The sequence below is a fragment of the Caretta caretta genome, chromosome 28, assembly GCF_965140235.1.
Source record: "Caretta caretta isolate rCarCar2 chromosome 28, rCarCar1.hap1, whole genome shotgun sequence".
NCBI classification, from domain to species: Eukaryota; Metazoa; Chordata; order Testudines; family Cheloniidae; genus Caretta; species Caretta caretta.
The window spans coordinates 14486410-14507770 of record NC_134233.1 but is presented as its reverse complement, the minus strand read 5'-3'; the positions used below and the strand labels follow the sequence as shown (position 1 = coordinate 14507770).

Below are 21361 nucleotides of genomic sequence, written 5' to 3'. Positions count from 1 at the left end.
CTCCCCCACTGCAACTTGAGACCATTACTCCTTGTTCTGTCATCTGCTACCACTGAGAACAGTCTAGATCCATCCTCTTTGGAACTCCCTTTCAGGTAGTTGAAAGCAGCTATCAAATCCCCCCTCATTCTTCTCTTCCGTAGACTAAACAATCCCAGTTCCCTCAGCCTCTCCTCATAAGTCATGTGTTCCAGTCCCCTCATCATTTTTGTTGCCCTCTGCTGGACTCTTTCCAATTTTTCCACATCCTTCTTGCAGTGTGGGGCCCAAAACTGGACACAGTACTCCAGATGAGGCCTCACCAATGTCGAATAGAGGGGAACGATCACGTCCCTCAATCTGCAGGCAATGCCCCTACTTATACATCCCAAAATGCCATTGGCCTTCTTGGCAACAAGGGCACACTGCTGACTCATCTCCAGCTTCTCGTCCACTGTCACCCCTAGGTCCTTTTCTGCAGAACTGCTGCCGAGCCATTCGGTCCCTAGTCTGTAGCGGTGCATGGGATTCTTCCGTCCCAAGTGCAGGACTCTGCACTTGTCCTTGTTGAACCTCATCAGATTTATTTTGGCTCAATCCTCCAATTTGTCTAGGTCTCTCTGTATCCTATCCCTACCCTCCAGTGTATCTACCTCTCCTCCCAGTTTAGTGTCCTCTGCAAACTTGCTGAGGGTGCAATCCACACCATCCTCCAGATCATTTATGAAGATATTGAACAAAACCGGCCCCAGGACCGACCCTTGGGGCACTCCACTTGATACCAGCTGCCAACTAGACATGGAGCCATTGATCACTCCCCATTGAGCCCGACAATCTAGCCAGCTTTCTATCCACCTTATAGTCCATTCATCCAGCTCATACTTCTTTAACTTGCTGGCAAGAATACTGTGGGAGACCATGTCAAAAGCTTTGCTAAAGTCAAGGAACAACACGTCCACTGCTTTCCCTTCATCCACAGAGCCAGTTATCTCGTCATAGAAGGCAATTAGATTAGTCAGGCATTTTGTATGCATGCAACTGATTGTTCCTTCCTAAATGGAGTGCTTTGCATTTGTCCTTATTGAATTTCATCCTATTAACTCCAGTTTATCCAGATCATTTTGAATTTTAACCCTATCCTCCAAAGCACTTGTAACCCCTCCTAGCTTGGTTTCATCTGCAAACTTTATAAATGTACTCTCTATGCCATTATCTCAATCACTGATGAAGATATTGAACAGAAACATATCCAGAACTGATCTCTGCAGGTCGCCATTCGTTATACCCTTCCAGCGTGACAATGAACCATTGATAATTACTCTCTGGGTTTTCCAACCAGTTTTTCACCCACATTATAGTAGCTCCATCTAGGTTGCATTTCCCTAGTTTGTTTATGAGAAGGTCATGTGACACAGCTTATACCATATACCATATAATAAGATCTATCATGTCGACCAATTCCCCTCCTCTCCTGCCCCATCAACAAGGCTTGTTACCCTGTCAAAGAAAGCTATCAGGTTGGTTTGACAGATTTGTTGTTGACAAATCCATGGTGACTGTTACTTATCACCTTATTTTCTTCTAGATGTTTGCAAATTGATTGCTTAATTATTTGATCCATTATCTTTCCGGGTACACCAGTTAAGCTGAATGGTCAGTAATTCCCCGGGTTGTCCTTATTTCCCTTTTTGTACATTGGCACTATAATTGTCCTTTTCTAGTCTTCTGGAATTTAAGAAGTGGGTTTTTTACCCACAAAAGCTTATGCTCAAATGAACCAGTTAATCTTTAAGGTGCCACCAGACTCCTCGTTTTTTCTCCATCTTTCATGACTTTTCAAAGATAATCGCTAATGGCTCAGATATCTCCTCAGTCAGTTCCTTGAGTATTCTAGGATGCATTTCATCAGGCTCTGGTGACTTGAAGACATCTAATCTGTCTAAGTAATTTTTAACTTGTTATTTCCCTATTTTAGCCTCTTCTGATCATAGAATCATAGAATCATAGAATATAAGGGTTGGAAGGGACCCCAGAAGGTCATCTAGTCCAACCCCCTGCTCAAAGCAGGACCAATTCCCAGTTAAATCATCCCAGCCAGGGCTTTGTCAAGCCTGACCTTAAAAACCTCTAAGGAAGGAGATTCTACCACCTCCCTAGGTAACGCATTCCAGTGTTTCACCACCCTCTTAGTGAAAAAGTTTTTCCTAATATCCAATCTAAACCTCCCCCACTGCAGCTTGAGACCATTACTCCTCGTTCTGTCATCTGCTACCATTGAGAACAGTCTAGAGCCATCCTCTTTGGAACCCCCTTTCAGGTAGTTGAAAGCAGCTATCAAATCCCCCCTCATTCTTCTCTTCTGCAGGCTAAACAATCCCAGCTCCCTCAGCCTCTCCTCATAACTCATGTGTTCCAGACCCCTAATCATTTTTGTTGCCCTTCGCTGGACTCTCTCCAATTTATCCACATCCTTCTTGAAGTGTGGGGCCCAAAACTGGACACAGTACTCCAGATGAGGCCTCACCAATGTCGAATCGAGGGGAACGATCATGTCCCTCGATCTGCTCGCTATGCCCCTACTTATACATCCCAAAATGCCATTGGCCTTCTTGGCAACAAGGGCACACTGCTGACTCATCTCCAGCTTCTCGTCCACTGTCACCCCTAGGTCCTTTTCCGCAGAACTGCTGCCTAGCCATTCGGTCCCTAGTCTGTAGCTGTGCATTGGGTTCTTCCGTCCTAAGTGCAGATCCTACTTCATGTTCACAGGAAGATCCTACTTCATGTTCACAGGAATTCACTACATTAGATGTCCAATCACCACCAACCTTCTTGGTGAAATCCGAAACAAAGAAGTCATTGAGCACTTATGCCATTTCCACATTTTCTGTTAGTTTTCCCCCCCTCATTGAGTAATGGGCTTACCCTGTCCTTGGTTTCAGAGTAGCAGCCGTGTTAGTCTGTATCCGCAAAAAGAACAGGAGGACTGGTGGCACCTTAGAGACTAACCAATTTATTAGAGCATGAGCTTTCGTGGGCTACAGCTCACTTCCTCAGATGCATAGAATGGAACATGTAGTAAGAAGATATATATATACATACAGATAAGTTGGAAGTTGCCATACAAACTGTGAGAGGCTAATTAGTTAAGATGAGCTATTATCAGAAGGAGAAAAAAAGTTTGTAGTGATAATCAAGATGGCCCATTTAGACAGTTGACAAGAAGCCTCTCACAGTTTGTATGGCAACTTCCACCTTCTCTGTTTGTGTATATGTCTATCTTTTTCCTACATGTTCCATTCTATGCACCCGATGAAGTGAGCTGTAGCCCACGAAAGCTTATGCTCTAATAAATGTGTTTGTCTCTAAGGTGCCACAAGTCCCCCTGTTCTTTTTTTCCTGTCCTTGGTGTTCCTCTTGATTCTAATGTATTTGCAGAATGTTTTCTTGTCACCCTTTATGTCTCCAGTTAGTTTGATCTCGTATTGCGCCTTGGCCTTTCTAATTTTGTCCCTACATATTTGTGTTATTTATTTATGTTCATCCTTTGTCATTTGACCGAGTTTCCACTTTTTTTAGGACTCTTTTTTTTTAAGACCATTGACAATCACCTGGTTAAGTCAAGGTGGTCTCTTCCTGTCTTTTCTATGCAGTGTTATAGTTTGCTCTTGTGCCCTTAATAATGTCTTTTTGAACAACTGCCAATTGTCTTAAATTGCTTTTCCCCTTAGACTTGCTTCCCATGGGATCTGACCTACCAACTCGTCGAGTTTGCTAACGTCTGCCTCCACTGTCTTTATTGTCTTGTTCTCCTTCCTACCATTCCTTAGACTCGTGAACTCGACAATGTCATGATCACGTCCACCCACGCTGCCTTCCATTTTCAAATTCTCCACCAGTTCCTCCCTATTCGTCAAAATCCGAGCTAGACCAACCTCTCCCCGGTAGCTGTCTCCACCTTCTGAACTAAAAAATTGGTTCCAATGCGTCCCAAGAACTTGTTGGATAATCTGGGCCCTGCTGTGTTGTTTTCCCAACAGATGTCTGGGGAGTTGTAGTCCCCCATCACCACCAAGAACATAAGGTTTGTTCTTATTTGCTGGTTTGTCCTAAATTGCTAAAAACTGCAATATGATGTAGCTAATTTCTATGGGTAGCAGTGTCTTACACTACAGGTATATCGGTAGGAATTTGCTACCTGTAGCAGCGACAGGTCCTACTTTGCTAAAAATTGCTATCTGATGTAGGCTTCAGTGGTAGCCGTGTTAGTCTCTATCAGCAAAAAAAAAGAAAAAAAAAAAGAAAAAAACAAGGCGTCCTTGTGGCACTTTAGAGACTAACCAATTTATTTGGGCATAAGCTTTCGTGAGCTAGAACCCACTTCATCAGATGCACGTGTATATATATATCTATCTTCCTACTGAATTTTCCACTGCATGCATCTGATGAAGTGGGTTCTAGCCCACAAAAGCTTATGCCCAAATAAATTGGTTAGTCTCTAAGGTGCCACAAGGACGCCTTGTTTTTTTTTTTAACCTGATATAGCTAATTCCTACAGATAGCAGTTTCTTACACTATTAGGTGTGTGAAATTGCTTTCTGTATAAAGAAAAGGAGGACTTGTGGCACTTTAGAGACTAACCAATTTATTTGAGCATAAGCTTTCGTGAGCTACAGCTCACTTCATCAGTTGCATTCAGTGCTGTAGCTCACAAAAGCTTATGCTCAAATAAATTGGTTAGTCTCTAAAGTGCCACAAGTCATAGAATCATAGAATATCAGGGTTGGAAGGGACCCCTGAAGGTCATCTAGTCCAACCCCCTGCTCGAAGCGGGACCAATTCCCAGTTAAATCATCCCAGCCAGGGCTTTGTCAAGCCTGACCTTAAAAACCTCTAAGGAAGGAGATTCTACCACCTCCCTAGGTAACGCATTCCAGTGTTTCACCAACCTCCGAGTGAAAAAGTTTTTCCTGATATCCAACCTAAACCTCCCCCACTGCAACTTGAGACCATTACTCCTCGTTCTGTCATCTGCTACCATTGAGAACAGTCTAGATCCATCCTCTTTGGAACCACCTCTCAGGTAGTTGAAAGCAGCTATCAAATCCCCCCTCATTCTTCTCTTCCGTAGACTAAACAATCCCAGTTCCCTCAGCCTCTCCTCATAAGTCATGTGTTCCAGACCCCTAATCATTTGTGTTGCCCTTCGCTGGACTCTCTCCAATTTATCCACATCCTTCTTGAAGTGTGGGGCCCAAAACTGGACACAGTACTCCAGATGAGGCCTCACCAATGTCGAATAGAGGGGGACGATCACGTCCCTCAATCTGCTCGCTATGCCCCTACTTATACATCCCAAAATGCCATTGGCCTTCTTGGCAACAAGGGCACACTGCTGACTCATATCCAGCTTCTCATCCACTGTCACCCCTAGGTCCTTTTCCGCAGAACTGCTGCCTAGCCATTCGGCCCCTAGTCTGTAGCGGTGCATTGGATTCTTCCGTCCTAAGTGCAGGACCCTGCACTTATCCTTATTGAACCTCATCAGATTTCTTTTGGCCCAATCCTCCAATTTGTCTAGGTCCTTCTGTATCCTATCCCTGCCCTCCAGCATATCTACCACTCCTCCCAGTTTAGTCCTCCTGTTCTCTTTGCGAATACAGACTAACACGGCTGCTCCTCTGAAACCTGCTTTCTGTATGAATTTGCCACCTCCTACTTCGCTAGAAAACTTGAAAGTAGCTATACTTGAACAAAAAAATCTTCAGAAACAGACTTCCAAGAGAACAGCAGAACTAAAATTCATTTGCAAATTTAACACCATTAGTTTGGGCTTGCATAGGGACTGGGAGTGGTTGGCTCATTACAAAAGCAGCTTTGCCTCTCCTGGAATTGACACCTCCTCATCTATTATTGGAGTGGACTACATCCACCCTGATCGAATTGGCCTTGTCAGCACTGGCTCTCCACTTGTCAGGTAACTCCCTTCTCTTCATGTGTCAGTATATTTATGTCTGCATCTGTAATTTTCATTCTATGCATCTGAAGAAGTGGGGTTTTTACCCACGAAAGCTTATGCTCAAATAAATCTGTTAGTCTTTAAGGCGCCACCAGACTCCTTGTTGTTTTTGTGGATACAGACTAACATGACAACCCCCCGATCTCTGATGTAGCTAATTCCTACGGGTAGCAGTGTCTTACATAATAGGGTGTGTGAAACTGATATCTGTAGGAATTTGCTACCTGTAGCTGGGAGAGGTAGTGAATTGTTACCCTTAGCAGTTACTGATACATGAGGTTGTTATTTGTTGACTTGTCCTAATTTGCTGAAACTTGCCAGTGGGATAGAAACATAAATTGTTCAGCTTCCAAACGTCCCCGCCTGAATTCATTGTAGTGGGACATGGGACACGTGGAGGATAATTTAAACTCTTAATTTCCTTATGGTTCACCAGAGTGTAGATTCCAGCAAGCTCCTGGGGTAATACCTCATTGGAAATGAAATGGCTTGTTCAGAAAGAGATTTTGATGTCTGTAGGGTAAAGATGAGCCAGATGGTCTTGTCTCCATGCAGGTATATTTTATTCTTGGGGCAAAGGGTAGAAAAAAAGAGAAGTATTTTGGATTTCTTATTTCCCCGACTGAGGGCCATCTAGGCTCACCTGACATTTTTCCTGGCAGAAGCAGTTCCGATCTATTTATTACAGGGTCAAAATATAGCTGTCATCACACAGAGGCATTAGTGGTGGTGGAGGTGAGAAGAGGGCCAAAAAGTGTAGAACTGATCAATGAAATTGTTTTTAATTGTTCACTTTATTAATATAACTTTATAAGTAACTTCTGTTCTCTGTTTGCCATTCCTTACACTTGTCCATATTGTAACCCAAACTCCCTTTTAACTTGTCCCAAACCCCATTTTGAAATGCTCACTCCATTTTGTAAACCCTGCTGCAACCTTCATTTTTGCAAAACCCTGCTGTAACCTGATTCGTGTAGTTTCGATGTGGGAATGAGGTCTGTATGGATGATGGAATCAACCTCCAGCCCCAGCCGGCCCTGATGAAATCAAGTGTAAACACCAAGGGCTGAAGATGCAGACAACAGCCCTGACAAAGCAAGAAGAGTCCACCCTCAAAGGAAAAGAACAAAAGTACAATGGAAGGAAGATCAAAGCCAGGTCCCAGGCTGAAAGTCATGTCTACAATTGATGGGTGATCAATCACACTGAACCCAGAGGCAGCCTGACACAGCAAGACCTATAGGCTCTGGATTCAAACTAAAAACCTACAAAAAAGATGGGTGAGATGGAAGACTTTGGGTAACGTTCTGCTTCCAGCATCAAGGGGCATCGGTGCGTGCCCAACAGAGCCCCAGCCCTCCCTCGTGCCTGGCTTTCCTGGCCAGTTAGCCGCCACCAGCTACGATCCCGAGCTGCGAACCCAAGCCACGAACTCAAGCTACAATCAGGACTGGTAACTATCTAGCAGCTGCAGGACATCTGATGTGAGTGTGTGTGTGTATACATAGGTATTAGATATTAGTTCTTGGTCATAAATCAAATTGTGTTATTATAATAAATGTGACATCTTGTCTTGTCCCCTGAAAAGATCCTGTGTAATTTTATCTGTGTAACAAAAGTCCTTTCCCTCCCCCAAACGCACCCGTGCACATGGAAGCCATAAGATTGCTGCAGCTTAAATGCCCTGATGGCAAACGGGGAGGGGCAGAAGGCACTGCCAGCTGTCCTGAGCACCCCAGAGGAGCCAGGCACGGTGTGGCCTGGGTGCTCCTTCATCTCTCCTGTACTGGTGAGGGCAACCCTCCCTCCCCAGGGCTCCTGGTGGCCCCAGGGGTTCAGCAGCTTCCACCCGCACAAACGCCCCTCCTACCACCGCGGCTTGAAGATGTACCACCTTCTCCTCCTCCACCCCATGGCTCAAGCTTTAGAGGCATAACTGAGCCTCCTGCTGGTAAAGTGCTCAGGATCTCAATGACACAGGATGATTATAAATGTTGTTACTAAGGATCTCAAACTCAGACACACTTTAGTGGGGAGACAAAGAGTCCTAGGTTCGGGCTTCTCCCACAAACAAACAAAGGAGCCAGAGAAGCAGCCTAGCAAAATAAGCAAACCTACCCTGTTATTTACGTTGGGAGCAAAACTAATGCTGAAAACTGCAGCTGACAGAAAGTGATATAAAGTAGTATCACACAGATCTCTCTCTTGTTCCAAGAGCTTTCTGATAAACTCTGCCCAGGCCCAGCCCAATCACACTCCCTACTTTCTTCCGGCTTGTCTGACTCAGCACAAAACGAAATACGCACAAGATGACCTTTGGAAAGATGAGAGTTTCAGTTGATGAGCCTGCCGGGTAATAGGGGCTGCTGCTGGAAATACAGCGGGGCGGGGGAATATACCAGAGAGATTAAACTGATCAGGCCTTTGGAGAATTTACCAGGGAAATCCAGAAAGTTTGTAATTTGGGATTCTGAAGAAAAGTCCTGATAAATGAGAGCCAGGATTTCCACTGACTTGCTGTGTAACCTTGGGCAAGTCACAGCACCTTGTGTGCCTGCAGCTTCTCCTCGAACTTTCCCCTCCTCTGTTAACCTGAAATTCAGAGTAAATAGGCCAGCTACAATTCTGGTTTCAGCAGCAGGATCTTTTCACCCCTCAGAATCGATCAGCTGGGGTTAGATACAAGGGAGGTGGGAAGCACATCAAGGTCTGTGGTATATAACAGTTGCAAAAATGCAATCCCCACTGGTGGACTGAATGAAAACAAAGCTTTGAGACCTGGGCAGAAATTCAGTCAGAGTGGAAGACAAAACTTCTGCTCTAAAAATAAGAAGAAAAATTCTGAATTAAGAATTCAGGGAATCCCAGCATTAAATAAGACAACTTGGCAACCTGCTATGAGACGTTACGCAGCCAGATACACGAATAAGGTATTCTTTGTTTCGGGGAGGGAGGGGGTATACGTACAATGTTTCACTGAATGAAGTCTCCTGCAGCCCCCCTGTCGGTGACGGCAGAGGCCCGGGCCTTGAAGCACCCGCCCTGGGCAGCCCGGGCTGAGAGGTGCCCTCTGGGGGAGGGGAAATAAAAAAGCCCCTCTGCCCCCCCCCATTATTGCAAACACGGGGGGGCTCAGTCCACCGGGGCGACTGTTCCCCCTCTGCCCCTGCCTGGGCCGGGTTTTACCCTCTGTCACCATCTGGCAGCACCTCACCCTTGTGCTTAACCCTGGCTCTTTCCCCCCATCCCTGATTTTGCCCCTCAGCCCCTATCCTCATAGGTGCTGACTTTTGGTTTTGCTGATGGGTGCCCCATCCCGGCTCCGGCTCCGCCCCCTTCCCCAAGGCCCCCGCCCTCACTCTGCCCCCCTCCACCTCTTCCTGCCCCCTCCCCTTAGCTCCCCTCCCTTGAGCATCTCCTGCCCACTGCTCACTCCTTTCCGCCCCCTCCTGCCCTGAAGGCGAGGGGTGTGTGTTTGGGAGCTGAGGCCGCTGATGGCTGCGGGAAGAAGGTGGATGGGAGGGACAAGCAGTGGGGAGTCTTTCTCCTCTCCCCTCCTCTTGCTCTCCCTGCCCCTTTTTCCTTTCTCTTGTTTCTTCTCTAAGTCCTTGCTCCCCTTCCTGAAGCTTTCCCCTTCTTGCTTCCCACCTACGTCCCTTTTCCCATCTCTCCCTGCTCCCCTCCTCCTGGTGGCCGGCTAGTGCCTGCTCCCACCCACACACTCAAAGTGGCAGCGGGGGTTCCCCCTCCTTGGGTGCGAAGGTTGCCTAGTGGTTAAGGCTCAGGTGTTCTGGGTTTGGTTCTCTGCTCTGCCACAGACTCCCTGCTTAGCCTTGGGAAAGTCACTTCACCTCTGTGTGCCCTAGATCCCACCTGCCAAATGGGGCGAATGCTGACCCTGCCTCCTAGGCTAAATCCATTCATGGCTGTGTGATGATGGGCGAAGTGGAGCTATCAGTGTGGGTAGATTCGGGCTGAATTTCTCCACAGCCGGAGGGCGAGAGCCAGCTCCCCGGGGGGATGGGAGAGAGAGGGGTTCAGGCCAGTTCCACGCGGAGTGGGGTCGGGGCTTCAGCCCTGCAGCTTCTGCCGTTAGGGTGGCTGGGGCTCCCGAGCAGGGGACTTCAGCCCCACATCTTCTGCCCGGGCTTCTCCTCCCCCCAGTATGACTCTTGCCGGGGTCCAGGGCTTCTCCTCCCCGTCCTCCCCCCAGTATGACTCCTGCCGGGGTCCAGGGCTTCTCCTCCCCCTAATCCACCACTGCACCCAGCCCTAGCCTAGCTGGGCTCCCTTGGGCCACCTGATGCCTGCTGTGGCCAGAGTGGAGCCTGGCTGGCGGGGAGCAACCATACAGGTGGACGCCATGGCCATCAGCCCAAGAGGTGTGGGGCGGCCCTAGGTGAGCAGGGGCCGGCTGTGCCCACGCCTAACCCTGGGGCTTTTTTTTGTGAGACTCACTCAGCCCCTGCCAGAGCAGGGAGGTGGGAAACAGCTGATCCGCCCCGCCTCAGGTCCGGGCCACCCCCCCTCCCTCCGATTTGCCCCCTTTTAACCCCTGTAAATAGCAGTCTGCTTCCAAGTCAGGGCAGCATACTCCACGTGGCAGCCTCCCACCACTGTCAGGGCGCGTGCTCCTAGGGCTCCTCTCAGGTCCTGGAAGCCCCCCTCGCCTCCCCCGTGGCGGGTGCCTTGGGCGAGACCCAGCCCCAAACATTGCTGGAGCTGGGCCCTGAAGATTGGGGGAGCCCAGGCACCAGGGGCCCATGCAACCCGCCAGGAAATATCATACAATCGTAGAAGATCAGGGCAGGAAGGGACCTCAGGAGGTATCTAGTCCAACCCCCTGCTCAAAGCAGGACCAATCCCCGACTAAATCATCCCAGCCAGGGCTTTGTCAAGCCTGACCTTAAAAACCTCTCAGGAAGGAGATTCCACCACCTCCCTAGGTAACGCATTCCAGTGCTTCACCACCCTCCTAGGGAAAAAGTTTTTCCTAATATCCAACCTAAACCTCCCTGTGACAAAGTGGGGCTGTTCTTAATGTTTCCTCTGAATAGTGTGGGGGTGCCTCAGTTTCCCCTAGGCAGTTCTTAAGTATCTCGGGGGTGGGGTAAGGGTGTATGATCGTTGCAGAGCCCTAGAGGGCAGGTGCGGGCAGGGGTCTGGACACAGAGAATGGCCGACACCCTGTTTCCTGGCAAATGATGGCCTGGGCCCTTCCCCCCCTGCAAGGTGAGAGCTGAAGGGTTGGAGAACAAAGGAATCAGGTGACTTCCTGGCCCCGGGAAGGGGAAAGTCCAGAGCAGGGGGGGCTGGGGGGAATTTCACTTTGGGGCTGGCTGGGACATGCAGTGAAGGGCAGACGGGGTTGTCTGGCTCACTGCCCCCCAAAATGGACCCGGCTGAGGGGTCCGGTTCTCTGCACCTACAAAGTCTGTGTTAGACCATGTCCCTGTCGTCTAATAAACCTTCTGTGTTACCGGCTGGCTGAGAGTCCCGTTTGACTGCGGAGTTGGGGGGCAGGACCCTCTGGCCCCCCCAGGACCCCGCCTGGGCAGACGGGCTGTGGGAAGCGCCCGGAGGGGCAGACCCAGGAAGGGGGAAGCCGGGGGAGCTGTGTGTCCTGCAGCCAGGCTGCCCCCCGAGAGGAGACTCCCCCAGAGTCCTGCCCGGCCCCACGGGGAGCAGTCCCAGAGCATCGCCCGGGGACGCCGGGACACCCCCACTGCAACTTGAGGGCAGTGGGGGAGGTTTAGGTTGGACATGCCGGGGCCGGAGTTGCAGTGAGCGACCCCCCCTCACCTGCAGGGTCCAGTGGAAGTTGTTCCTGAGCCGGTCGAATCTCCGCAGGCGGCTCCCACCTTCGCCAGCACCCAGAGCCCTTCTCCCTAGGGCGCACGCCGGCTCCCGGGGCCCGCTTCCCTCTCCCGGGCCGCAACAGCCATGCCGGGGGCGGGAGGGGGGTCAGGGCGCCGCAGGGTTTCACCCCAGCCTGCCCCTGGGGTTTCCCCTGTGTCTTCTAGGAAAGGGGGGCGTCGTCCCGCCCTGGCAGGTTCCCCAGCGTCAAAAGCGAAAGAAAACGAGAGCCTGGGAGGGATCCGGCTCCCGGGATGGGCCTGGCACAAAGTCCAGCTTCCTCCGGCCACTGTCCGGAAACAGGCTTCGTCCCCCCCTGTCATAAATATAAAGGGAAGGGTAAACCCCTTTGAAATCCCTCCTGGCCAGGGGAAAGCTCCTCTCACCTGTAAAGGGTTAAGAAGCTAAAGGTAACCTCGCTGGCACCTGACCAAAATGACCAATGAGGAGACAAGATACTTTCAAAAGCTGGGAGGAGGGAGAGAAACAAAGGGTCTGTGTCTGTCTGGGTGCTGCTTTTGCCGGGGATAGACCAGGAATGGAGTCTTAGAATTTAGTAAGTAATCTAGCTAGATATGCGTTAGATTATGATTTCTTTAAATGGCTGAGAAAATAGCTGTGCTGAATAGAATAACTATTTCTGTCTGTGTATCTTTTTTGTAACTTAAGGTTTTGCCTAGAGGGATTCTCTATGTTTTGAATCTAATTACCCTGTAAGGTATCTACCATCCTGATTTTACAGGGGGGATTTCTTTATTTCTATTTACTGCTATTTTTATTAAACGTCTTCTTGTAAGAAAACGGAATGCTTTTTCATTGTTCTCAGATCCAAGGGTCTGGGTCTGTGGTCACCTATGCAAATTGGTGAGGCTTTTTACCAAACCTTGTCCAGGAAGTGGGGTGCAAGGTTTTGGGAAGTATTTTGGGGGGAAGGATGCGTCCAAACAGCTCTTCCCCAGTAACCAGTATTAGTTTGGTGGTGGTAGCGGCCAGGCCAAGGATAACGGGGGGAATATTTTGTACCTTGGGGAAGTTTTGACCTAAGCTGGTAAAGATAAGCTTAGGGGGTTTTCATGCAGGTCCCCACATCTGTACCCTAGAGTTCAGAGTGGGGGAGGAACAGGTTCCTTCTGCCCCTCTCTGCTCAGCCCCCCAATGCTGCTAGCCTGTCCCTCCTCCCCCCGCCCTGCTCTGCACCCCTCCTCTCCTTCCACCCTCCCTGCTCAGCCCCCCAATGCTGCTACCCTGTCCCTCCTCCCCCCCGCCCTGCTCTGCACCCCTCCTCTCCTTCCACCCCCCCTGCTCAGCCCCCCAATGCTGCTAGCCTGTCCCTCCTCCCCCCGCCCTGCTCTGCACCCCTCCTTTCCTTCCGCCCCTCCCTGCTCAGCCCCCCAATGCTGCTAGCTTGTCCCTCCTCCCCCCGCCCTGCTCTGCACCCCTGCTCTCCTTCCGCCCCCCCCGCTCAGCCCCCCAATGCTGCTAGCCTGTCCCTCCTCCCCCCGCCCTGCTCTGCACCCTCCTCTCCTTCCGCCCCCCCTGCTCAGCCCCCCAATACTGCTAGCCTGTCCCTCCTCCCCCCACCCTGCTCTGCACCCCTCTTCTCCTTCCGCCCCTCCCTGCTCAGCCCCCCAATGCTGCTAGCCTGTCCCTCCTCCCCCCGCCCTGCTCTGCACCCCTCCTCTCCTTCCGCCCCCCCCGCTCAGCCCCCCAATTCTGCTAGCCTGTCCCTCCTCCCCCCGCCCTGCTCTGCACCCCTCCTCTCCTTCCACCCTCCCTGCTCAGCCCCCCAATGCTGCTACCCTGTCCCTCCTCCCCCCCGCCCTGCTCTGCACCCCTCCTCTCCTTCCACCCCCCCTGCTCAGCCCCCCAATGCTGCTAGCCTGTCCCTCCTCCCCCCGCCCTGCTCTGCACCCCTCCTTTCCTTCCGCCCCTCCCTGCTCAGCCCCCCAATGCTGCTAGCTTGTCCCTCCTCCCCCCGCCCTGCTCTGCACCCCTGCTCTCCTTCCGCCCCCCCCGCTCAGCCCCCCAATGCTGCTAGCCTGTCCCTCCTCCCCCCGCCCTGCTCTGCACCCTCCTCTCCTTCCGCCCCCCCTGCTCAGCCCCCCAATACTGCTAGCCTGTCCCTCCTCCCCCCACCCTGCTCTGCACCCCTCTTCTCCTTCCGCCCCTCCCTGCTCAGCCCCCCAATGCTGCTAGCCTGTCCCTCCTCCCCCCGCCCTGCTCTGCACCCCTCCTCTCCTTCCGCCCCCCCCGCTCAGCCCCCCAATTCTGCTAGCCTGTCCCTCCTCCCCCCGCCCTGCTCTGCACCCCTCCTCTCCTTCCACCCTCCCTGCTCAGCCCCCCAATGCTGCTACCCTGTCCCTCCTCCCCCCCGCCCTGCTCTGCACCCCTCCTCTCCTTCCACCCCCCCTGCTCAGCCCCCCAATGCTGCTAGCCTGTCCCTCCTCCCCCCGCCCTGCTCTGCACCCCTCCTTTCCTTCCGCCCCTCCCTGCTCAGCCCCCCAATGCTGCTAGCTTGTCCCTCCTCCCCCCGCCCTGCTCTGCACCCCTGCTCTCCTTCCGCCCCCCCCGCTCAGCCCCCCAATGCTGCTAGCCTGTCCCTCCTCCCCCCGCCCTGCTCTGCACCCTCCTCTCCTTCCTCCCCCCCTGCTCAGCCCCCCAATACTGCTAGCCTGTCCCTCCTCCCCCCACCCTGCTCTGCACCCCTCTTCTCCTTCCGCCCCTCCCTGCTCAGCCCCCCAATGCTGCTAGCCTGTCCCTCCTCCCCCCGCCCTGCTCTGCACCCCTCCTCTCCTTCCGCCCCCCCCGCTCAGCCCCCCAATTCTGCTAGCCTGTCCCTCCTCCCCCCACCCTGCTCTGCACCCCTCTTCTCCTTCCGCCCCTCCCTGCTCAGCCCCCCAATGCTGCTAGCCTGTCCCTCCTCCCCCCGCCCTGCTCTGCACCCCTCCTCTCCTTCCGCCCCCCCCGCTCAGCCCCCCAATTCTGCTAGCCTGTCCCTCCTCCCCCCGCCCTGCTCTGCACCCTTCCTCTCCTTCGCCCCTCCTGCTCAGCCCCCCAATGCTGCTACCCTGTCCCTTCTCCCCCCCGCCCTGCTCTGCACCCTCCTCTCCTTCCGCCCCCCTGCTCAGCCCCCCAATGCTGCTAGCCTGTCCCTCCTCCCCCCGCCCTGCTCTGCACCCCTCCTCTCCTTCCGCCCCTCCCCGCTCAGCCCCCCAATGCTGCTAGCCTGTCCCTCCTCCCCCCCGCCCTGCTCTGCACCCCTCCTCTCCTTCCGCCCCCCGCTCAGCCCCCCAATGCTGCTAGCCTGTCCCTCCTCCCCCCCGCCCTGCTCTGCACCCCTCCTCTCCTTCCGCCCCCCGCTCAGCCCCCCAATGCTGCTAGCCTGTCCCTCCTCCCCCCCGCCCTGCTCTGCACCCCTCCTTTCCTTCCGCCCCTCCCTGCTCAGCCTCCCAATGCTGCTAGCCTGTCCCTCCTCCCCCCGCCCTGCTCTGCACCCTCCTTTCCTTCCGCCCCTCCCTGCTCAGCCCCCCAATGCTGCTAGCCTGTCCCTCCTCCCCCGCCCTGCTCTGCACCCCTCCTCTCCTTCCGCCCCCCCTGCTCAGCCCCCCAATGCTGCTACCCTGTCCCTCCTCCCCGCCGCCCTGCTCTGCACCCCTCCTCTCCTTCCGCCCCCCCTGCTCAGCCCCCCAATGCTGCCAGCCTGTCCCTCCTCCCCCCGCCCTGCTCTGCACCCCTCCTCTCCTTCCGCCCCTCCCTGCTCAGCCCCCCAATGCTGCTAGCCTGTCCCTCCTCCCCCCACCCTGCTCTGCACCCTCCTCTCCTTCCGCCCCCCGCTCAACCCCCAATGCTACTACCCTGTCCCTCTTCCCCCCCGCCCTGCTCTGCACCCCTCCTCTCCTTCCGCCCCTCCCTGCTCAGCCCCCCAATGCTGCTAGCCTGTCCCTCCTCCCCCCTGCCCTGCTCTGCTCCCCTCCTCTCCTTCCGCCCCCCCTGCTCAGCCCCCCAATGCTGCTAGCCTGTCCCCCCTCTCCCCCTGCCCTGCTCTGCACCCCTCCTCTCCTTCCGCCCCTCCCTGCTCAGCCCCCCAATGCTGCTAGCCTGTCCCTCCTCCCCCCACCCTGCTCTGCACCCCTCCTCTCCTTCCGCCCTCCCTGCTCAGCCCCCCAATGCTGCCAGCCTGTCCCTCCTCCCCCCACCCTGCTCTGCACCCCTCCTCTCCTTCCCCCTGCCCTGCTCAGCCCCCCAATGCTGCTACCCTGTCCCTCCTCCCCCCGCCCTGCTCTGCACCCCTCCTCTCCTTCCGCCCCCCGCTCAGCCCCCCAATGCTGCTACCCTGTCCCTCCTCCCCCCCGCCCTGCTCTGCACCCCTCCTCTCCTTCCGCCCCCCCCGCTCAGCCCCCCAATGCTGCTACCCTGTCCCTCCTCCCCCCGCCCTGCTCTGTACCCCTCCTCTCCTTCCGCCCCTCCCTGCTCAGCCCCCCAATGCTGCTACCCTGTCCCTCCTCCCCCCGCCCTGCTCTGTACCCCTCCTCTCCTTCCGCCCCTCCCTGCTCAGCCCCCCAATGCTGCTAGCCTGTCCCTCCCCCCCGCCCTGCTCTGCACCCCTCCTCTCCTTCCGCCCCCCCTGCTCAGCCCCCCCCCCATGTTGCTAGCTTGTCCCTCCTCCCCACTCGGCGCCCCTCCTCTCCTCCACACACCCCCTTCCCCTGAGATCCTTGCCACTCATGCTCTCTGCCCCTCCCCAAAGCCAAATGATGGGGGCACCAAGTGCTGAACAGGGGAGAGGAGGGCCTGGCGAGCGGCAGTGGGGCTGGGTGAGTTGGGAGGTGGTGAATTGGGGAAGGAGAGGAGGAACCAGCGAGTGGTGGCGGGGACTTCCAGAGAAGGGGGCGGAGAGCGCTGGGGGGGAGCAGCCCAGCAGAGAAGCCAGGAGAACCCCTGAGATTTTATGTGCCCCCTGCAGGTTCCCAATCGGCTACTCAGCTTCCCGGGTTCACCAGTAATTTCCCTGGGGAGTCCAAGGGACCCAGAAAGCTGAAGAGCAGATACCTCCTCCTCCGTCACCCAGGAACCTGCCTGGCTCATAAGAAATAAGGGAAACTTCCCTGGTGGAAGGAAACCCACTCCCCGGAAGGAGGGGCAGAGGCGAGGCCGTGACAGCCCAGGTGTCTGGCAGCCGGAGGGGCGGTGGCTGGGCCAGGAGAGGCTTAGCCTCTATATAATAGCGTCTGATGCAGGGACACAGTCTGAACTGGGATCCTCTCCCCAAACATAGTAAAGGGAGGATTTTCCCGCCAGGGGACAGAGGCCGGTGGGAAAGTGAAGACTGGGGCCTCATTATCGGATCAAAAGATGCCACTCGCCACCCTTTGCAGTCCAGATAAATCCCGATCATCCTGGGCCGTTCAGCAAGGCAGCGGGGCATCTTGGAGGAGGTGACAGCCAGGTGCTGAGACCCACATTGATCCACGGCCCAGATGCCCTCCTCCAGGTTAACGCCGACCTGTCCCTTCCTCCTCACAGACTCCCTGGCCACCCCCATGGCCTGGGTTCCCCCATCTTCCACCTCCACCTCCCAGTAATGCCTCCCCGAGGAGGAGCCCTCCTGGCCCAAGACGCAGCGAGAAGAATCAAATCTCTTGGAATTGTCAGGCACGTGCAGGCGTGTGTCTTCCCATCTCATGCTTTTTCCGTCCTCGGACAGGATGAGGCGGGCGGGAGCCGTGTCTGGATCCCGCGTCACATCTGCTGGGGAGACCGAGAGAGAATCAGAGTATTGGGGCAGAGCTCAGCTCTGGAGGTGGCCGGGACCATTTCTCACACTCCCCAGCAGCCCGGTCCTGGCTGGGATCCTACCTGATTTCCTGCCTCGCTGTCCTGGGTGGCAGAGAGCGGCATCTTTAAAAAAGGGAAGGAGGAGGATCCTGGGAACTACAGGCCAGTCAGCCTCACTTCAGTCCCTGGAAAAATCATGGAGCAGGTCCTCAAGGAATCAATTCTGAAGCACTTAGACGAGAGGAAAGTGATCAGGAACAGTCAGCATGGATTCACCAAGGGCAAGTCATGCCTGACCAACCTGATTGCCTTCTGTGGTGAGATAACTGGCTCTGTGGATGAGGGGAAAGCGGTGGACGTGTTGTTCCTTGACTTTAGCAAAGCTTTTGACACTGTCTTCCACAGTATTCTTGCCAGCAAGTTAAAGAAGTATGGGCTGGATGAATGGATTATAAGATGGATAGAAAGTTGGCTAGATTGTCGGGCTCAATGGGTAGTGATCAATGGCTCCATGTCTGGTTGGCAGCCGGTATCAAGTGGAGTGCCCCAGGGCTCGGTCCTACGGCCAGTTTTGTTCAATATCTTCATAAATGATCTGGAGGATGGTGTGGATTGCACTCTCAGCAAGTTTGCAGAGGACACTAAACTGGGAGGAGTGGTAGATACGCTGGAGGGTAGGGAGAGGATACAGAGGGACCTAGACAAATTGGAGGATTGGGCCAAAAGAAATCTGAGGAGGTTCAACAAGGACAAGTGCAGAGTCCTGCACGTAGGACGGAAGAATCCAATGCACCGCTACAGACTAGGGACCGAATGGCTCGGCAGCAGTTCTGCAGAAAAGGACCTAGGGGTGACAGTGGACGAGAAGCTGGAGATGAGTCAACAGTGTGCCCTTGTTGCCAAGAAGTCCAATGGCATTTTCGGCTGTATAAGTAGGGGCCCCCTGCAGATCAAGGGACGTGATCATTCCCTCTATTCGACATTGGTGAGTCCTCATCTGGAGTACTGTGTCCAGTTTTGGGCCCCACATGACAAGAAGGATGTGGATAAATTGGAGAGAGTCCAGCGAAGGGCAACAAAAATGATGAGGGATCTGGAACACATGACTTATGAGGAGAGGCTGAGGGAACTGGGATTGTTTAGTCTGTGGAAGAGAAGAATGAGGGGGGATTTGATAGCTGCTTTCAACTCCCTGAGAGGTGGTTCCAAAGAGGATGGATCTAGACTGTTCTCAATGGTAGCAGATGACAGAACAAGGAGTAATGGTCTCAAGTTGCAGTGGGGGAGGTTTAGGTTGGCTATTAGGAAAAACTTTTTCACTAGGAGGGTGGTGAAACACTGGAATGCGTTACCTAGGGAGGTGGTGGAATCTCCTTCCCTAGAAGTTTTTAAGGTGAGGCTTGACAAAGCCCTGGCTGGGATGATTTAGTCGGGGATCGGTCCTGCTTTGAGCAGGGGGTTGGACTAGATGACCTCCTGAGGTCCCTTCTGTCAAGGTTCCTCCCCCACTCTGAACTCTAGGGTACAGATATGGGGACCTGCATGAAAACCTCCTAAGCTTACTTTTACCAGCTTAGGTTAAAACTTCCCCAAGGTACAAATTAATTTTATCCTTTGTCCTTGGAATATCCACTGCCACCACCAAACTCTAACTGGGTTTACTGGGAAACGTAGTTTGGACACGTCTTTCCCCCCAAAATCCTGCCAACCCTTGCACCCCACTTCCTGGGAAAGGTCTGGTAAAAATCCTCACCAATTTGCATAGGTGACCACAGACCCCAACCCTTGGATCTGAGAACAATGAAAAAGCATTTAGTTTTCTTATAAGAAGACTTTTAATAGAAATAGAAGTAAATAGAGGTAAAGGAATCACCTCTGTAAAATCAGGATGGTAGATACCTTACAGGGTAATTACCTTCAAAACATAGAGAATCCCTCTAGGCAAAAGCTTAAGTTACAAAAAAGACACACAGACAGAACTAGTCATTCTATTCAGCACAGTTCTTTTCTCAGCCATTTAAAGAAATCATAATCTAACGCATACCTAGCTAGATTACTTACTAAAAGTTCTAAGACTCCATTCCTGTTCTGTCCCTGGCAAAAGCAGCATACAGACAGACCCAGACCCTTTGTTTCTCTCCCTCCTCCCAGCTTTTGAAAGTATCTTGTCTCCTCATTGGTCATTTTGGTCAGGTGGCAGCGAGGTTACCTTTAGCTTCTTAACCCTTTACAGGTGAGAGGATTTTTCCTCTGGCCAGGAGGGATTTTAAAGGGGTTTACCCTTCCCTTTATATTTATGACACCTTCCAACCCTGATATTCTATGATTCTACGATTCTCTGCTGGGGCAGAGCAGGGATTTCACTGTGGTTCCCTTCTCCCAGGCACTGTTATAGCTGAAGTTTTGGCTTCAGATTCAGCCTCTCTGCTTCCTACCCTACTGCCCCACTCCTAGCCACAGAGCTAGGGAGAGTGGAGGCAGGACCGGCCCTAGAGGTGGGCAGGCTGGGCCGCCCCCCAGGGCACGGTATTCACTGAGAGGAGTGAACTGTACCAAGCATCTCCTGGCAGAAACCCATCACTTCCACCACCACCAGACATAAAATTGAATAGCTGCGAATTCACGTCAAGTCCTTCTTCTGCGGAGGGAGCACAGTTACCGACGACACTAACGTCGACAAAGAACTTTCAGCACGCTTAAAGTCAGTCAACTTTTGGTCATTTCCAAAAAAGACGATGGATAAGATGGGGGCGGGGGTTGTCACAGTGTCCACAAAATGCCAACTCTACAGAGCTGCTGTGCTCCCTTGTTTTCTATACTCATTAGAGACTGGCCCCCTTTCTCGTCACCATATCCAAAATCTTAACTGTCTCAACAAGGCCACCTACGCAGCACAATGGGAATCAAACGGTCGGACAAAATCACCACCAACAATGTGCTACGGCCGGCAGCCATGCTGGTACAGAGGAAAATGGCCTGGGTCAGCCACGTCATACGTATGGAAAACAATCGACTGCCCAAGAGAGCTCTGTGCAGTGAACTTGAAAAAGGCAGTAGGCCGTCCGCTACAAGGCCTGCATCAAGAAGCATATACAGTCTGCTGGGCTGGACTTAATGACCTGGGGGGATGCAGCCCATGACAGGTCAGCTTGATACTCTACTACGAAGAAAGCAGAACGAGCAACAGAATATCATCGTGCCACCTTGGCCAACAGTAGGGGGGAATGTAGACACCAGCGTGCCTTGGCACATCTCCTGAACGTTACACGTGGAAACGGATTTCCAGTCATAGTCATATTCAAATACGTGCAACAGATGGAATAAATGAGCCCAAAGATTCAAAGGTGTTAACATGACCCTGTCACTGTCTAACGTTAAACAAGGTTTGGGGTTTGGTTTTCAGACACCTCAGCAGGCTTTGTCCCATGGCAAACACACCATTAAAAATCCCTTTAACCTTTTATTAAAGATACAAAAAAGAAGGACAAACAGTTGAAATATTTGCAAAAGGAGAGGGATAGGACAGAGAAAGGGAAGGTAGGGAAGGAAAAGGACACAGGGTGTGTGTGACAAGGTCACGTATCCTGGGTAGTGTCTGGGATTTAGCCAGAGTCAGTGGAGGTGGTTCACAGGAGGCGGGTATAATAGTCCAGGAGAGGCTAAGCCATCCCTGCTGCCAGACACCTGGGCTGTGACGGCCTCGCCTCTTCCCCTCCTTACTGGGAGTGGGTT

At 53.1% G+C, this 21361-nt stretch overlaps 1 protein-coding gene and 1 long non-coding RNA gene across 2 annotated transcripts in view; one reads left to right on the top strand and one right to left on the bottom strand.

Moving 5' to 3' along the window:
- LOC125628518 (butyrophilin subfamily 1 member A1-like) overlaps positions 1–12011 on the bottom strand; it is a 41269-nt gene extending 29258 nt beyond the window's left edge. The window contains exon 1 of the mRNA XM_075124038.1: positions 11801–12011. The gene's annotated coding sequence lies outside the window, so the exon portion shown is untranslated. The remainder of the gene's footprint in view (positions 1–11800) is intronic.
- The window catches only part of LOC142070339 (uncharacterized), a 32538-nt gene continuing 19515 nt past the window's right edge, over positions 8339–21361 (top strand). Inside the window, exon 1 of the long non-coding RNA XR_012666297.1 lies at positions 8339–8928. This is a non-coding gene — a long non-coding RNA (uncharacterized LOC142070339). The remainder of the gene's footprint in view (positions 8929–21361) is intronic.